Source organism: Coregonus clupeaformis, chromosome 2, assembly GCF_020615455.1.
Source record: "Coregonus clupeaformis isolate EN_2021a chromosome 2, ASM2061545v1, whole genome shotgun sequence".
Lineage (NCBI taxonomy): Eukaryota > Metazoa > Chordata > Actinopteri > Salmoniformes > Salmonidae > Coregonus > Coregonus clupeaformis.
In genome coordinates, this window is record NC_059193.1 from 11,157,724 (window position 1) to 11,171,017 (window position 13,294).

General features: G+C 40.9%; 1 pseudogene; it reads right to left on the bottom strand.

Moving 5' to 3' along the window:
• Positions 1-42: 42 nt before the first annotated feature.
• LOC121535629 lies at positions 43-11,431 on the bottom strand (annotated as a pseudogene).
• Between the last annotated feature and the right edge of the window lie 1,863 nt (positions 11,432-13,294).

Here is a 13,294-nt window from a genome sequence, read left to right on the forward strand (position 1 = left end):
GACAGACATAAAACACACCAACCAATAACTGATCACCCCCAGTGAATTGATATTAATAATTTATTTGGAAAGAATAATACATTTTCCCAACTCATTTAGGTCACAGTCAGAGGATTACAAAACCTCTATCAGCAGCACAGACAGTGAACCCTGTATCCCATCAGTTTGTCTTTACATCGACAGAAGAGTCTCTGTCGGTGTGGTGGTGTGTTTGGGTTATGAGGGGGCACTCGTGCACTACATGGGGGATGTCGGTATGCGGGGACCTGTTATCTCCTGTGGTTTCAGCTAAGGGCTTGAGAAACAACACAAGGCCATTGAGTCATTAACACACTCTGCACCCCATGTTTTTCAACACCCCAAACCTGACAGGACATGTGAGAGTGGAATCAGGTGAGAAACAAGCTCAAAATAAAACCCTGGATGTTGTTGGTTGAGATCAGAGGAACAGTGTTTATTTACTTATTCATCATTGCATGAATCCACATGACACCAGGAAGAGTTAAGGCTGTCATTAAACATCACTGAAACACAATCTGTGACTTATGGTAAGTGTCCATTGGCCGTCACCACAGCAATAAATGAAATACATTTCTAATCTCAGAAATGTGAATCTGGCCACGCGGCACTTCAGTACTTTCCATAGTATAATTAACATTCCTAAAATGAATTCTTCAACATCAGACAAGTGCACAATTAAATACTATTTTAAAAAGTCATAATATTACTTAATTTTCAAATTTCTCTTGATTCCATGTCCTTTCAATAGGAAATAATATATTATATCTAGGGACAGTTTTTCCTCATCACATAACCAGGAAAAGCTGTAGGCCTTAAATATTGCATGTAGGTAACATTGTCAGGAAAAACTCTTGTCCTGAAAAGTATATTTTTATGACTGTATTTGGGTCCACCTTAGCCCCAGTAGCAGTGTCAAGAGTTCCATGATATCATTGACACACAGAGGCACAATGACTGAATCCCATTGGTTCAAGGGCAGCTGTGCAGAACACCCCCTATCTGTCATTAAGGGATTCTATCTTTGATTAGTCTTTACAGTACGCAACCATAGACTTACATTACGCAACACTGAAGTTTTACTGTATCCGGAATGCCCCATCTCCAGTGGGAAAACTCACAGTCCCATGAACCTCGTTGAGACTGCCTCTGCACAGCCGTGGGGGAAACGGCATGTCAATGGCATGCAAACCAATTAGCAACTGGCTAACAGGAGTCTTGGTTCCATCCAATAGGGGAAGGGATGTGCTGCTAATGACCGTGTCCTACTGCTGTTAGTCTTGTGATACCAGACCAAACCTCCACAACGTATTCTCCTTCTGGAGAAACCTAGAATGGCTGTGGGGCGAGACTTTACTGTGACAAAGACATGTACCCCATTACTGTTCCCGTTTCACCCAGGTATTACACATTATGTTTTTAACTCCTCAGCTTAGTATCCGAGGTCCAAGCAAACTTGAGCTGTGCACATCAACAACGTTTGCCACAAAACCATTTAAAAAAGCTAACTACTCCTAACTCATTCAACCGTTCACTCCCCTTCCTGACCGACTCCATTCCTCTCCAGAGGCCTTCGGCCAACTCAATCCCCTTTGTTTTAAGATGTACTCTTATTCTACTAAACTCCTACTTGCCCTCTCCACTGTTGCGAGTGATTTTGTATTTCTCCAGGAACTCTGCATGTTTCTGTTTGAGAATCTCTGTCTGCTTCTTAAACCCGTTCACTCTGCGAAATCAAAATGAAGAAATATACAATCAGTTCCTGCCTCAGGTATATCATACCAACAAATCATATGAATACATATTCCATGCAATATTGATTATTACCACTACCGTAACTACAACAGTGTAATAACATGTAATAACTGGGTAATAACAGTCATAATACATGTAATAATATGTTTCACACACCTTGCCCTCTCTTTGGACTCGTTGTAGATCTGTGTGATGACCGTCCTTCTCGTCCATGAAGTTGTTATGGACAGACTCCAACTTTCTGTGTGACCGGAAGACAGAGAGACACCTGTCAGACAACACAGACGTCCACACAGCACACAGGGGAATATCGTTGGCAGTTGAATTGGCATTTTGATTATTATTCATGTTTTATTATTCTGTACTAGTACAAATGTAAGTCATATACCAGGAAAAGTTGAATCTCTACAAACAATAAAAATGCTGCCAATTCAACGTGCAAAAACACAGATTACCAGATCTATGACAGCATAACCTGGGTCTGAGCCAGGGGCACCTGTGCCTACAGACAGACAGTTATCTGAGTCTCCAGACTATTTAGTCTAGACTATGAATGAGTAACAATATAGTAATAGCAGTAATAGGCAATTGTGACATTTTGGCACAGATGTTTGGCAGAATTCAGAAATGCATTTGGTTTAGGAGTGACAGATTACCTTCCTTGAACGTGACAGAATTACTGCATTTCTTATTTAACTATGAGTGTACATACATACAGTATCAATTTCACTCTGATCTTTCCCCATGATGTTACCTGAAGAGAACGTGAGCGCTGATGCTCAGTCACATGATGAGCATACAGTAGCTAACTATTCTAAAAGTTATTCTTCCTCCCCCACTCCTCAGCCATGGTCTCCTGAGGCTGAGAGCGTTTGAACTGATACCAGTAGCGCATACTCTCCTGAGCCTCCGCTCTGAGAGAGGGAGACAGAGAGAGGGAGTCAGAGAGACGGAGACAGAGAGAGGGAGACAGAGAGACGGAGACAGAGAGAGGGAGACAGAGAGAGGGAGACAGAGAGAGGGAGTCAGAGAGAGGGAGACAGAGAGAGGGAGACAGAGAGAGGGAGACAGAGAGAGGGAGACAGAGAGAGGGAGTCAGAGAGAGGGAGACAGAGAGAGGGAGACAGAGAGAGGGAGACAGAGAGAGGGAGACAGAGAGAGGGAGACCTTTCTGTGGTGGTGGGACAGCCAGCGGAAAATACGGAGCGTAGGGGTTGGTAATGTTCTCTAGTTGTACCGTGATTGGCTCAGTGTTCTGTCATCTACGGGGAGAGCTCGTAAATTCAAGCCCCTTGGGTGCTGTCATAGAGTTACATTAGAAGTGCCCTTCCAAGAAGGCTCAAGGTCATTGGCCACAGATAAAATGTAAAATCACGTTATATCTACCGTAGCTTTGATTGGACTGATCATGTCAACATCATACTTTCAAAATCTTAGCTAGCAGTCATCATCATGAATCAAGTCGACAATCTACTGGCAATCCTTTTCAATCCTTGTCATATGAAGAGAAATTATGAAGAGAAATTATAGATAAAACGTATCGGTGCTCATCGGCCATTGGACATAAACGTTACACAACAAGTTGGAAATCGCAAATTCAACAATGAGTGGTTTGGAAGGAATCAGTGGCTAACTGCAAGCATTGCAAAGCAATCAGTGGAGTGGGTGTGTGGTACAAGTCTCGGTTTAAGGGTCTCTTTTCCAAGCTTAAAAGGATAAACATTCAACATGGGTCATGCTGTCAATCCAGCATGACTTCTGCCATGTTCAAAACAACTGGAAACTCTGAACTGGGAAATCTCAGACTTCAGTGAGTTCAAGACAACTGGGAACTTGGAAAAAAACTAGCTCTGACTGGAAAAATACGTTTTGAATAGTCATCCAACTCGGAATTCAAAGTCGGGAACTCGGTCCTCTTTCTAGAGCTCTGACCTGAAGATCACTGACGTCATGATTCGACCTTGTTTTTTTTTCCAGAGTTCCCAGTTGTCTTGAAAGCACCATAAATCCAGAGAATGCCAGACTTTGATGACAAAGTTTGATGACAAAATTCGCCCACAAAGACTGCCGCGCCACCTTCCTGTTCAAGTGACCACAGCACAACAAGGTGAGTCCAAAAATGTATTGTATGCTGCTGCATAAATGATGTAATATGCCAGGGAGATATGTATAGTGTATGTAAGAAAGTAATACTATGTGTATGTTGTGTAGTAAGCTGTTAGTAGCCCATGTGCCTCACCCTAATCATTTGGTCCCTTTCCCCCTCATAACTTAGCCTACTGTTCTGACGTGGTGGTGAACATGTAGCCTATAACCTGTTTTAGAGAAATGTAATCATCTAATATTGTAAGAGCTTTCATTGTCTGCTTATATGCCCCCTTTATTTATCCTACGGTTCTGACTTGGTGTACAGGGAGAACACTATAAGAACGGCCCATGTTCTGAATTCTGTTGCTGTACATTTTCAAAAGTGCTGAACAAATAGTTACATTGACTAAGTCCATCCTAGCTCACTCATTAATGTCTTAATCGAAATTATGGATTGCCTCTTATCCGCTCATCGTCCTCTTATGCCATAGTTTGTACATCTCAATTGTCAGTAGAAACCACATTTGTTTAAGCAAGTCAGCCATATCAGCTATGTTTTTTTTAAAGGCAGTAAATTAGGCTGAATTAACTGTTTCGCTGCCAGACAAGGCTCTGTTGACAGCCAGGTGTAGCAGTGGTAAGAATTCACTCCATGGTGCTGAAAAGAAAGCTCTGCTGTTGGGACAGCTTTATGTAGGCCCTAACAGTTTGTGGGCACCGTTTGTCACCGTTATAGTGCAATTCATGTATTGTTTAGTGTTGTGTTGTGTTCTGTGTGGCTTTGCTGGCATGCATCAAATTTTTTTTTTTTTGGAGTTTTCCCCACCAAGATTTACATGCTAAAATTGACCACTGCTCACACAACACAGATATATACTGGTAAACATACTGTACAGCCCTGTTAACATAGAGATCCTCACAACAACAAAATAAATATAATATATTATACATGAACACCGTGGGAATGTCATGTTGGAAGAAAGTAGAAAAATACTGTGCAAGAGTGCACTCGTGTGGTTGGACAGAGATGCTGCAATATAAACTGTCATGCAACAAACCCTAAATCTGTGCTGCTTGAACTGTGCCTTTCCTACATTTACTAAGTATGTGAAGCTTTTAAATGATAGGCTAGGAGATTGTCGTACCTTTTTTGATTTGTCAAAAAATGCATTCTTTATTTGCTCTAGTGAGGCATCAGGTTTTACACCAAGAAGGTTGTACTAGTTTACTGCCGCTCTGCAATGAGACACAATGAATGCTAATTAAACAGAGTGACAACACACAGTACTGGGATCACGGGCCCGGACTGGAAAGCTTTTAACAACTGAGGAATCATTGTGTAAGACCAATCAGAAAGGCTAAATCTGATTATTATGTAACCACTCATTCGGAATGTAATGGGAACCTGGCAAAATTCAGGAAAAAAAAACTGTCAAATCGCTGAAGGATTCTACTTCCTCCTCTCTGCCACAACAAATTAATTCAGACACTGGCCTCATTACGGGGAAAAAATGCCATCATTGATGCATTTAATCACTATTTCATTTCAGCGGCTATCTCTTTGAAAGAACTTCTAAGCCTATTCACAATGTTATTGGTCTGGATGCTGATTGGGTAAACTTACTGAATGATCAGAGAAATTATAGTTAAAGCTTTTCTTTTAGTCTATTTACAGAAAAAGAAGTCTGGATGCTTTGCTACAAATAGACGAGATCCACAGAGGCTGACCAATTGGATCCCGGTCTGCTTAAGTGTGCAGTGCCTGTCATTGTTGGCTCAATAACCCATATTTTTTATTTAACATTGTTATCAAGAAATATTCCAAAAGTATGGAAATCAGCTCTGGTGCTGCCACTCCATAAGGGCAGGGATAGTGGTGATCTTAATAATTATCGCCCCATTTCATGGCTTCCTTGTCTAGCTAAGATTCTTGAATCCTTGGTAAATGTACAACTTTGCTTATTTTTATCTTAGAAATGTAGTTTGAATGTAAACCAATCAGGTTTTAGGCCTGGGCATAGCACTATTACAGCAACCACTTTAGTTGTTAATGATCTTGTCAATGCTTTAGACACTACAATGAAATGTGCTGCTTTGTTTGTCGACCCGTCAAAAGCTTTTGATACTGTTGATCATGCTATTTTATTAAATAAGATAGGCCTGAGCTCTGACACCTGTTCATGGTTTCATGACTATCTTAGTGACAGAACTCAGGCCATCGTGATTGATGGGGTTAAGTCTGAATTTCTTGAAGTACATAAAGATGGACCACAGGGGTTGATTTTGGGACATGTTCTCTTCACTATTTATATAAACACTGTTGGTCAATCTGTTAAAAATGGAAAACTTCATCTATATGCGGATGATACTATTATGTATGCTATTGCCCCAACTGTTGATCTGGCTGTGTCAAAACTACCTTGCTGATTTAAAACTTGTACTTAATACAGGCAAAACGAAATACATGTTGTTTTCAAACTCTCATAAGAATGTTTCCGATGAACTACATGTTCACTCAACAGATGGTTCTCCAATCTAAAGTGTTCCCACATATCCACTGCCTTGCAAAAGTATTCATCCCCCTTGGCATTTTTCCTATTTTGTTGCATTACAACCTGTAATTTAAATGGATTTTTATTTGGATTTCATGTAATGGACATACACAAAATAGTCAAAATTGGTGAAGTGAAATGAAAAAAATAACTTGTTTCACCCCCTTTGCTATGAAGCCCCTAAATAAGATCTGGTGCAACCAATTACCTTCAGAAGTCACATAATTAGTTAAATAAAGTCCACCTGTGTGCACTCCAAGTGTCACATGATCTGTCACATGATCTCAGTATATATACACCTGTTCTGAAAGGCCCCAGAGTCTGCAACACCACTAAGCAAGGGGAACCACCAAGCAAGCAGCACCATGAAGACCAAGGAGCTCTCCAAACAGGTCAGGGACAAAGTAGTGGAGAAGTACAGATCAGGGTTGGGTTATAAAAAAAATATCTGAAACTTTGAACATTCCACGGAGCACCATTAAATCCATTATTAAAAAATGGAAAGAATATGGCACCACAACAAACCTGCCAAGAAAGGGCCGCCCACCAAAACTCACGGACCAGGCAAGGAGGGCATTAATCAGAGAGGCAACAAAGAGACCAAAGATAACCGTGAAGGAGCTGCAAAGCTCCACAGCAGAGATTGGAGTATCTGTCCATAGGACCACTTTAAGCCGTACACTTCACAGAGCTGGGCTTTACAGAAGAGTGGCCAGAAAAAAATTAAGCAAATACGTTTGGTGTTTGCCAAAAGGCATGTGGGAGACTCCCCAAACATATGGAAGAAGGTACTCTGGTCAGATGAGACTAAAATTGAGCTTTTTGGCCATCAAGGAAAATGTCTGGCGCAAACCCAACACCTCTCATCACCCCGAGAACACCATCCCCACAGTGAAGCATGGTGGTGGCAGCATCCTGCTGTGGGGATGTTTTTCCATCGGCAGGGACTGGGAAACTGGTCAGAATTGAAGGAATGATGGATGGCGTTAAATACAGGGAAATTCTTGAGGGAAACCTGTTTCAGTCTTCCAGAGATTTGAGACTGGGATGGAGGTTCCCCTTCCAGCAGGACAATGACCCTAAGCATACTGCTAAAGCAACACTTGAGTGGTTTAACGGGAAACATTTAAATGTCTTGGAATGGCCTAGTCAAAGCCCAGACCTCAATCCAATTGAGAATCTGTGGTATGACTTCAAGATTGCTGTACACCAGCGGACCCATCCAACTTGAAGGCGCTGGAGCAGTTTGCCTTGAAGAATGGGCAAAAATCCCAGTGGCTAGATGTGCCAAGCTTATAGAGACATATCCCAAGAGACTTGCAGCTGTAATTGCTGCAAAAGGTGGCTCTACAAAGTATTGACTTTGGGGTGGTGAATAGTTATGCACGCTCAAGTTCTGTTTTTTTGTCTTATTTCTTGTTTGTTTCACAAGAAAAAATATTTTGCATCTTCAAAGTGGTAGGCATGTTGTGTAAATCAAATGATACAAACCCCCCAAAAATCAATTTTAATTCCAGGTTGTAAGGCAACAAAATTGGAAAAATGCCAAGGGGGGTGAATACATTCGCAAGCCACTGTAAATACTAAGGCATTTGTATTGATGTGGATTTGACATTTAAAAAAACATATATACTGAACAACAATATAAACACAACATGTAAAGTGTTGGTCACGTTTCATGAGCTGAAATAAAAGATCCCAGACATGTTCCATACGCACAAAAGCTTATTTCTCTCAAATGTTGTGCACAAATTTGTTTACATCCCTGTTAGTGAGCATTTCTCCTTTGCCAAAATAATCCATCCACCTGACAGGTGTGGCATATCAAGAACCTGATTAAACAGCATGATCATTACACAGGTGCACCTTGTACTGGGGACAATAAAAGGCCACTCTAAAATGTGCAGTTTTGTCACAACACAATGCCACAGATGTCTCAAGTTGAGGGAGCGTGCAATTGGCATGTTGACTGCAGGAATGTCCACCAGAGCTGTTGGCAGAGAATTTAATGTTAATTTCTCTACCATAAGCTGCCTCCAACGTGGTTTTAGGGAATTTGGCAGTATGTCCAACCGGCCTCACAACCGCAGACCACGTGTAACCACGACAGCCCAGGACCTCCACATCAGGCTTCTTCACCTGCGGGATCGTCTGAGACCAGCCACCCAGACAGCTGATGAAACTGAGGAGTTCTTCTGTCTGTAATAAAGCCCTTTTGTGGGGAAAAACTCATTCTGATTGGCTGGGCCTGGCTCCCCAGTGGGTGGGCCTCTGCCCAGTCATGTGAAAACCATAGATTTGGGCCTAATGAATGTATTTAAATTGACTGATTTCCTTATATGAACTGTAACTCAGTATATTTTTGTTCAGTATAGATGAGCTGGTTAAGAAGCTAAGATTTAAAGTTGGTTTTTTCTAGATTGTCTTTCTCTAAGCAGTAGGAAGCAGATTATTCAGTCAACCTTTTTATCTGTTCTTGATAATGGTGATATTATTTATCAAAGTGCAGCTGCTACTACTCTTAAACATTTGGATGCAATCCACCACAGTGCCCTTCGTTTTGTTACAGGTGACAGTTTTGATACTTATCACTGTATCCTATATCAAAAGGTTGGCTGGACTTCGCTAAAGACCCATAGATCTCTACATTACTCCCTTTTTGTTTACAAGGCCCTACTTCATAAACTTCTGTCTTATCCAACTTTGCTGTTGAAGTAGAGACACCAGAGTTGCTTAACCCGTTCACAGGATTGGTTAACTCGAGGTTCCTAGGGTCTCCACCGAGCTAGGTAAATCTGCTTTTAGTTTTAACGCACAGTATTGCTGTAACAAAATTCAAAATAAATTTAATCTTGATGTTCTGGTGCCGTTTGGGCAATTTAAAGTATTGATTGGGGACTTATTAGTGGAGGAATGTAAAAGTTTTTCTGGGTGATTTGTGATGTTTTATTTATGCTTCCCATGACTGTGTTTTTCCTTACACACACACACACACACACACACACACACACACACACACACACACACACACACACACACACACACACACACACACACACATATATATAAATACACAGTACCAGTCAAAGGTTTGGACACACCTACTCGTTCAAGGGTTTTTCTTTGTTTTTACTATTTTCTACATTGTAGAATAATAGTGAAGACATCAAAACTATGAAATAACACATATGGAATCATATAGTAACCAAAAAAGTGAGAAAAAAAAACAATCCAAATATATTTGATGACAGCTTTTGCACACTCTTGGCATCCTCTCAACCAGCTTCATGAAGTAGTCACATGGAATGCATTTCAATGAACAGGTGTGCCTTGTTAAAAGTTAATTTGTGGAATTTCTTTCCTTCTTAATGCGTTTGAGCCAATCAGTTGTTGTGACATGGTAGGGGTGGTATACAGAAGATAGCCCTATTTGGTAAAAGAACAAGTCCATATTATGGCAAGAACAGCTCAAATAAGCAAAGAGAAACGACAGTCCATCATTACCTTAAGACATGAAGGTCAGTCAATGCGGAACATTTCAAGAACTTGTTTTATCAAGTGCAGTCGCAAAAACCATCAAGCGCTATGATGAAACTGGCTCTCATGAGGACAGCCACAGGAAAGGAAGACCCAGAGTTATCTCTGCTGCAGAGGATAAGTTCATTAGAGTTACCAGCCTCATAAATTGCAGCCCAAATAAATGCTTCAAAGAGTTCAAGTAACAGACATCTCAACATCAACATGGTCGAATTGCTGCAAAGAAACCACTACTAAAGGACACCAATAAGAAGAAGAGACCTGCTTGGGCCAAGAAACACAAGCAATGGACATTAGACCAGTGGAAATCTGTCCTTTGGTCTGATGAGTCCAAATTTGAGATTTTTGGTTCCAACTGCCGTGTCTTTGTGAGACGCAGAGTAGCTGAACATCTCTGCATGTGTGGTTCCCACCATGAAGTATGGAGGAGGAGGTGTGATGGTGCTTTGCTGGTGACACTGTCTGTGATTTATTTAGAATTCAAGGGCACACTTAACCAGCATGGATCCCACAGCATTCTGCAGCGATACGCCTTCCCATCTGGTTTGCGCTTAGTGGGACTATCATTTATTTTTCAACAGGACAATGACCCAAAACACACCTCCAGGCTGTGTAAGGGCTATTTGACCAAGGAGAGTGATGGAGTGCTGCATGAGATGACCTGGCCTCCACAATCACCTGACCTCAACCCAATTGAGATGGTTTGGGATGAGTTGGACCGCAGAGTGAAGGAAAAGCAGCCAACAAGTGCTCAGCATATGTGGGAACTCCTTCAAGACTGTTGGAAAAGCATTCCTCATGAAGCTGGTTGAGAGAATGCAAGAGTGTGCAAAGCTGTCATCAAGGCAAAGGGTGGCTACTTTGAAGAATCTAAAATCAAAAATATATTTTGATTTGTTTTTTTTTTAAATGGTTACTACATGATTCCATGTGGTATGTCTTCACTATTATTCTACAATGTAGACAATAGTAAAAATAAAGAAAAAACCTTGAATGAGTAGGTGTGTCCAAATGTTTGACTGGTACTGTGTAATATATATATATATATATATATATATATATATATATATATATATATATATATATATATAATGCATAATGTGTATATGTATGTTGTATATACAAGGTGCATTTGTAAAAGAGACCTAGGTCTCAATATGTCTTCTCTGTTCAAAAAAAGGTAAATAATTAATCAAATACATACAGTATTGGGACCATGGACTGAACAATGCCTCTAAACAGACCACTATCATCAGCATACTAGTGTAAGTACAGTGTAATTAGACAAGTATCAGTGTCAAGCGCACACAGGCAGGCACACACATTGTAAGCTCTGCATAAAGGTAAATGCTGTAAAGAAAGAGGGAGAGAGCGTACCTATGTACAGAGCTCTGAGAGAGCAGGCGCAGTCCACTCTTGCAGCACCATAGACAGCTCTGACAGAGATGCAGATGGGTCTCCAACTGCATGGTGGGAAACATTGTTGCCTCCACAGTTTACTCTGAATCTTTCCACTGACATTGATGCCAGACCCAATACAAAGTTAGAAGAGATTGAAGTTGCAGCATGATAACAACTAAATTGTCACAGTCATAAAATCAAGTCATTATCTGCACAGTTGAATGTCTATCCACACAGTACACATTGTCCTTTTTCCTTTGCATTGCAAACTAGCTAACATGCTAGCTAACAAGCTAGTAACCTAATGACAACCTAGCTACTTCATTGATTCCAATGCTGTTCTGTTAGCTAACGTTAGCTTTGTTAGCTGGTTAGTGTGTTGAAGCAAAAAACTAACCATCTACACTGAACAAAAATATAAACGCAACATGTAAAGGGTTGGTCACATGTTTCCTGAGCTGAAATAAAAAATCCCAGAAATGTTCCATACGCACAAAAAGCGTATTTCTTTCAAATGTTTTTGCACAAATTTGTTTACATCCCTGTTAGTGTGCATTTCTCTTTTGCAAAGATAATCCATCCACCTGACTGGTGTGGCATATCAAGAAGCTTAGTAAACAGCATGATCATTACACAGGTGCACCTTGTGCTAAGGACAATAAAAGGCAAATGTGCACAACACAATGCCACAGATGTCTCAAGTTTTGAGGGAGTGTGCAATTGGCATGCTGACTGCAGGAATGTCCACCAGAGCTATTGGCAGAGAATGTAATGTTAATTTCTCTACCATAAACCGCCTCCAACATTGTTTTAGAGAATTTGGCAGTACATCCAACCGGCCTCACAACCGCAGACCATGTGTATGGCGTCCTGTGGGTGAGCGGTTTGCTGATGTCAACATTGTGAACAGAGTGCCACATTGTGGCGGTAGGGTTATGGTATCGGCAGGCATAAACTACAGACAATGAACCCAATTGCATTTTATCAATTGGCAATTTGAATGCACAAATACCGAGACGAGATCCTGAGGCCCATTGTGAGGCCCATTTTTTTTAAAGGTATCTGTAACCAGCAGATGCATATCTGTATTCCCAGTCATGAGAAATCCATAGTTTAGGGCCTAATTAATGTATTTCAATTGACTGATTTCCTCATATGAAATTGTTGCAAGTTGCATTCATATTTTTGTTCAGTATTGTAGCTGTGGCTATAAAATTGTATAAGCTTGCTAGCTAACTCGACTAAAGACACTGGGCTAAGCTTTTGACCTATGATTTCACGCGGAAAAACACACAAGTATTTGAACAAAAGACAGAGAAACAAATTGTGAATTGCAAGGGTAGAGAAGCATAGACGTACCGAAATATTGCACTTTCTTTCGCTTCATAACAAATATACTGGGGGTTGTTGCATAAAATTGTCTCTGGCAGAGTGCTGGGGTTTAATCATTTCGCCGATTCTGTTGCAAAACGTTTAGTCTGTTGCGTTTACGCCCAACGGAAATCGTAAACTATAGTTTATATTGGACAAATTCAGGTAGGTCCCTCCCCGTTTCGTTCCGTTTGCAACTGAAAACAAAATCCCTGTTCTTAGTGGACAAATTCAGGACGCTAGCACCCAGTTTCACTCCTTTTCATAACGTGTATCCCATACTGAACACGACCGCACACTACTGCACGTTTTGGGGTTAACCATTCCATGCCTTTCTATTCTCTACAAGAAAATGCATCAAACATTGATTGTTTTTCTTCTGGCTAACAACAGAAAATACGGACATTTAATGCATTTCACACACTTTTTGGTTTTTCTTCAACACCCAAAAATAGTATTTTACTCATCAATGCATACACAGCAGTTTACTTTCTGTACCCGCCAACCTCACGCCTCCTCCAATCAGCTGTGGAAGTGGGCGGTGCTGACCTGATTGTTATGACCCGTCCCCA